The sequence below is a fragment of the Phoxinus phoxinus genome, assembly GCF_949152265.1.
Source record: "Phoxinus phoxinus genome assembly, chromosome: 17".
Lineage (NCBI taxonomy): Eukaryota > Metazoa > Chordata > Actinopteri > Cypriniformes > Leuciscidae > Phoxinus > Phoxinus phoxinus.
Window position 1 is genome coordinate 25590548 of NC_136892.1, and position 6710 is coordinate 25597257.

The window sequence follows — 6710 nt, forward strand, 5'->3', positions numbered from 1 at the left end:
ATTGTCAGGACCTAAAATGAATTGCCAATTATATCCGATGGCATCCCATTGGAGAGTAGGTAACATTTAAAGTGATGGATAGAGACAGTGAGGATCTTTAGTGGATGCCTTTTTTATTCAGAAATGGTGAAAATTTCCTCACATTGCGAGTCTGGTGAGCAAGTTAATTTGGGAATGTGAAATAAACAGTGAACAAACAACAGCTTTAAACAGACGTTCATTGAATCATATGGTTGCTGTCATAGGTAAATCGATTTTGAAGTTCCAATTTTATATTTTTGTTTTATATAAGTTGAAATCTGGCTCTCCCTGTTGTTTGTGTCTTCAAGGTGGTGTAGAAGAAGGCTTTTTTTTTCTTTGAGAAATCACCGTTCTCAAATAGCAGTTGTTTGCCTTGTTTTTGACATCTTTATAGTGCAATTTGTGTTTTATTCACCAGGCAATACATCTATAAGCTTATGCTCTTTATAACTTACAAGTATTCTCAGATGATAGTTGTTGTAAGGCCGTTTTTTGTGTGTATTTCAAATCTTGCTCACTCAAGAGTCCTACTGTAAACTGAACAAGCAAATTATTTAGAGCTTATGAGTATGTGCTTATCATCCAATAATCTCAATTTCCATAATAATATTTCTGCACATCAGTTTCATCAGTGATTTCTTTTTTGGAAGTGCAGAAACTGAGAGAGAAACTATTCCTCCCACCTCAGAGTGCAGCTGTGTGAGTGAAACTCAGCTAATAAGCAGGATCAACCATGTTTCATTCCAACTTATTTAAGTACATCTCCAAATGCCAAGATAATTTTTTCACATGTTCCATTTTTCGACATTCCTCACTTTTTACCTGTTCTCATTCTCACACTTTTCATATTCTTTGTGTTAGCACGGCAGATTTATGTCTGGTACATCCTGTCTCTGTATCAACCCTGTTACATCCATTTCTGGCATTAATTTCACTTTCATTTAGACTGTTATGCTGACACATGTGAGATTCTCCTAAAATCCTAATATTATAAGGTCAAATCTTACGAAACATGCAGAGTATGGGTCATATCTTGACCTAAAAAATCTCATACAATCTACATGTATACCATTCAAACGTTTGGTGTCAGTGAGATTTTTTTTATTTTATTTTTTATGAAAGTATTATTTAAGTTAACATTAGAATCCTGAAAAACAAATAATTTGGGCAGCACAACTGTTTTCAACATTGATAATAAAAAGGAATGTTACTTCAAAATCAGCAAATTAGAGTGATTTCAGAAGACGCACCAATATTTTCAACATTGAGAATAAGAAATGTTCCCTGAGCTCCAAATCAGCATATCAGAAGGTTTTCTGAAAGCTGGAGTAATTCAGATTTGCCATCACAGGAATATAAACAATATATTTTAAAATATATAATAATAGAAAACGGTTATTTTACATTGGAATATTATTTCACAGTATTATTTTTAATGCATTTTTGATCGAATAAATGCAGACTCGGTGAGCACAAAAAAAAACCTTTAAAAAAATGTGAATGATAATTTAAGTATGCTTATCATTATTTGCATATATTTTTATTTGTTTGCATATTTTTAAGTAAAACTAAATATTCAGCAGTAAATAATGTACTGCAACACTTGATTATATCCATTGGGACTTGTAAAAACTATTTTATTTATAGCATTTTTTTGTAGACCAAGGTTGTGGGTTCAATTCCCAGGAAACTACTGTAAAGGCATTTATATTGAATGCACTGTAAGCTGTTTTAGATTTTTTTTTTTATGTCTGCCAGTAAATAGTAATAATTTTGTAGATCAAACAGTAATACATTAAAACAATGACGCTTTATTGTTCTTTTACATATAACACTCTACGTGTACTTCGACTTCCACGCGCTGCAGGTGCCTCGAACAGCCCAAAATCCCCATCCTGACACGTGTGACTGACTGACAGAGAGGACAGACGCAGGGAGAATGATGCATTGTATGTCTAACCGCCCCACAACCTTCTGGAACGCCCTGCAAGAGCTGGGAGTCATTAACTTTTAAAGCAGGTAGACTGAGCGAGAGCGGCGGAAAGAGAGGGGTCAGACACACACAGGGGCCAGTGTCCATACCGCTGCTCTGCGGCATACCAATCCCTCCCAAAACCCCTTCAAACCGCTCTGACGGACAAGAGCGAGAGGGCAGGGCGCAACCTGGCAATAGCGGGGTGTCGCTGCTGTCATCTGCCATGGCACAGGTGGCACAGGTGGCATTGAGGATACGGGCAGGTATGGCCGCATCAGAGGAACAAGAGGGGTGATTGACAGGTCTCATCAGAGACAGTCTAATGACACCCCCAACCACCAATTAAGGCTCATCAAGGTCCCCAATTGAATGTCGCTGATAAATAATGTATGCCCTCAGTAATTCCACATAATCTTGATACTGGAGAGTCAAAGGTGTATGCATTATTAATGGGGCCAAATTGGACTTTAATAACTGCCTCAGTGAATCCTACACGGTGGAGGAATTCACTTATGTTAATATGGCTTTATTATTAATGGGGTGACGCTTTTCTAAAATGTTAACTGACTGAAGCACTCCAGAGGCAATTCCCAAGATTGACGAGTCCACCGTCCGGGAGAACTGGAGCGTTCTTATTTATTTACCGGCCTACCTGTGGTGCGTCTGCCCAGACCATTAGATCAATAATTTGTTCATCAAATCATTAGCTTGTATCAGAGTGGCACAATTATGCGGGCGGCACGTTCGGATGACAGGGCGTCGTTAATCGCATATTAGCTCGAGACGGACTGGCTTACTCTTAACAAACACCGATGTGATGATAAAGGTAGCGCTATATAGTTTGTTTGGAGCGTTGCCGTTGCCGTAATTGGCTGACAGTGAGTCGGCTGATGGGATCCTGGAGAATATCACTAAACGATGTCACTAAATGATGAGCTTTTAATCTGAAAAGATCTCCCGGGGATTAAAGCACCAGCACATCATGGTGTTTTGAGTAAAAAGTCTAATATTTGCTGTAAACCTGCTTAGTCGTTAGACTGAGGAGCAATTTTCTTATCCGTTCCCACTCTGGAGGGCCTGATACAGGAGCACTTTGTAAACACAACTTGCAGGGGAAGTTTCTGTGGGTCTAAAACTGGTTCTTAGCTTCTGTAAGCTTGTTGAAACTTCAGATATCATGTCTGTGCATGCATCCCAGACTGAAAGGAAAGTGATTGAATTGTTTGTGCGTTCCCCCGTGCATTTGCATACGTCCACGGCGCATCAGAAGCGCGGTTCTGCTTCGCTTCTCTGAGCTAATCTACCTGGCAGAGGCTCTGAGATGTTGCTGGCACGTACACGGATCACAGCCCAGTTGCACAACATCACAAAGAAGCCAAATGAAAATATGTGTTTTCCATTTGTGTCCGGAAACCTCTGTGATGATTAAGAGATGCTTGTTTTTGAACTTATTCGGATTTTGGAGGTACAAAGCTCTAAATCAATTACGCAGCGTAAACATCGAGCTTCAGTGTGAGCACAAACGGATGCATACAAACAACAAGTTTCAAGGGTACGGGTATAACTTTTTAGTTTTTCTGTTTGTAAAAAAAAATTGTTATCTCTTTTGTGACATGGCGCTTTAATGGTTTATTCTGTCATTTTTTCCTCCAAAAGTGGCTTATGGACTTTGTTCCTTTTTACCAGTTTCTTGTGATTTTCTTTCTCCTTATCTTGTAAAACTGCAGTTCTCTAAAGACCAGAAGTGTTCCTGAAAAGGATCAAGTGTGTGTTTCAGTGGACTATGCGTGGTGCCCAACCAATTAAGAAGCAATAAAATCTCCTGGATATCAGATACTGGTGTCCTTACAGATGCAGCATGCATGTATCACATTATTTTGATATTTTAAGAGATCATTAACACCAAGAACTGAATCCATCACTTCGCTGTCACAGTTCAATTCAAATAAATCCATCTTTTGTGATGTTTCCTGTTGAGTGTGTTGCAGAGATGCTGCAGTGTGTTCAGCAGATTTCCAGGAGCCTGGAGTGTTTTGAGATCTGCATGTGCATGTATCAGGTCGGTCTAATCTAGGTAACCGTGGTTGCCTGGGAAACGCTATTGTTTGTGGGCTTAATTAATGAGAAATATTAGATGGCAGACATTAGCGCAGCTGGAGTTGCTCTCTTTCTACCTTGTTAACCTCTTCTTGCACTCACTCTCACTCCATCCCCCACTTCCTCTCTCTTCATTACATGTTCATCTGGCCGTGCGACTTGGCTTCGTGTGTGCGGCTGATACGGCAGATCGAACAGGACAGGTGTTTTCCGTTTCATCACGGCCCGCGTCTGAGGTTCGGGCAGTTGGAGGAACGGAAAAGCGTCAGGAGGGGGCAGATAGACGCAGGGCTGGCAGTTCATCGTCTGCATGCGGCAGAAGCCTAACAGACTTCCTGACATCCCATCGATATATTGACAGCCGCTGTCACTTGGGCGGCTTTAGTGATGTGCAGAGCTCTGGCACATGAGGCTGATGGCTCGGCTTCGATTGGTTGTGTGTTTTTCCACGCCGTCTTAATACCAACAGCATTCTGGGCAGGTCATTTCGATGGCAGCACGGACACTCGCTTTGCCAACATTTGTGCGAGTGCTCGCTTTTAGATTAAAACGGCCTTTTTCATCTCAGCTTAATGCTTTTACTGGCCTAGGCTATCTCTTTTGTCTGTTCGTTCCCTGCGGTAAATTTAGCCATGGATTTCACAGTAAACCTTGCTCATCAAGCAAGTCTGAATTACTTACGCCACGTTTAGATGGGTCTGAACATCCAGTTCCTTTGTTCTCCATCTTCTTCCAACCTATAAGAATCGCTCCACATAAATTACTTCTTAACCACCCCAGCTTTCTGTTTTTGGCCAGCAGTGAAAGTTTCAAATGAAATGGTACTTGATCTTTTTCCTCTCACTTTTCATATAATAATGCTGCTTTAGAATTTGTTCAAAAGATGTCATCTTCCGCAAATAGTTCCGTTTGAAACAAATTTCTGTCTTGTCTTGGTTCTCTGCGTTAGGTTTTGAAGCAGTGCTTCTCCCACACGAAGGAAGTAAATTTGTTTCTTTGCCATGTTTTTAGTCACCCTACTCTTTGTTCTGAGAGGAAGCAAGAGAAGAGGGCTTTTACAACCAGTGATGTCACGGTCTGAGGAAGCTTAACCCAAGTAAGGGTGTCTGAGTGTAGAGTCAACGACTGAGAGCAGATCCTAAATTTCCGTTGACATTTACAGAAGGGCTGCTTCCAATTAACCTTCAAGTGTCTCCTCACCTCCTCGTGCTGATTACATTTTTCCCTAACAAACAGGCTAATTTGTTATTAGCAGGCTGTTGGAGAACGTGCGTTCATTTTTCATCAATAGGAAATTGCGATGGAGGAGTGATTGCTTGGATTTCTTTCTGTCAGTTGGCATGCATTGTTCGATTTTTCCCTATATTCATCTACTTCCGCTACCAGTAGCACCGCTGGGATCAGTTTAAATGGTATTGCTGCTGCTGCTGTACACACCACAATATACTCTCACTTAGACACACTTCCTCTTTCCTCAATTCTCCCAGCACTGATATTTAGCTCTGGAGAGAGACAATTGTTTCCCACCTGCAATTCCACTCTTCTGAATTCACTCTCGCTGAAACATACAAACCGAAACATGCAGATGTTTAGCATGGCGAATGGGGAGATTGCTCCCGTAGGCAGGAAGGCACAGCAGGGGTGCACGTTCGTTCGCACAGTTCTGCCAGGTGAGAGAAAGTAAAACTGAGAGGGAAAGTAAAAAAAAGCAGGGGGAGGGGAGTGTACACCCAGCCTGCCTTGTGCTGCCCTGATAACGCTCCCCTCCTCTCCTCGCCGCAGGCCTGTGGAGGAGGGCGCAGAGGCCCTTGCCTGCAGACAACCCACCCAGGAATCTTATCTTTCCTGCAGCCTGTGCTGCTGCCTGAAACCCCATCAGACCCTGGGACTTGGTCACTCACCACACAAATAATACAGGTTTGCAGATGGTCACATGTGCTACAGATGCATACCAAATTGCTTGGTCAAAGAGACCAAAACAAAGCTCTACCACAATCAGCAAACCGACAGTATACACAACTGATATTCCAGTTTTGTGTGCAATTCAGAATTGAATTGAGAATGTACTTTCAATTCCTTCGCCGTTTCAGGGTGCAGAATTGCAACTGGAACTATAATTAAGATTAATTGAAATTCCAAGAAAAAAATGACAAATTCATATAACTTAATATATATTTTTAGCCACAAAAAGACAGACTTTGAGAAAAAGACAACAATGCTTTGTATGCTATAGTAAATTGTAACCAGCCTTTTACATGTTGAGCAGCAAGCTCATTGGCTGCAGATGCAACATGAACCAATCAGCTTGTGCCAGTAATTAATGTTGTAAATATCATCAGCTTGTGTTAAGGACCCATCAGAGTTCCATCTAGAGTTTCATGACAGAACTATGTACCGTATTTTCCGGACTATAAGTCGCTCCGTAATATAAGTCGCATCAGTAAAAAAATGCGTCATGAAGAGGGAAAAAAACATATATAAGTCGCACTGGACTATAAGTCGCATTTATTTCGAAATTTATTTCACAAAATCCAAGACCAAGAACAGACATTTAATCTGGAAAGGCAAGTTATTCAACTACACAATAGCACACAGAACAACAGGCTGCATAGGTGTC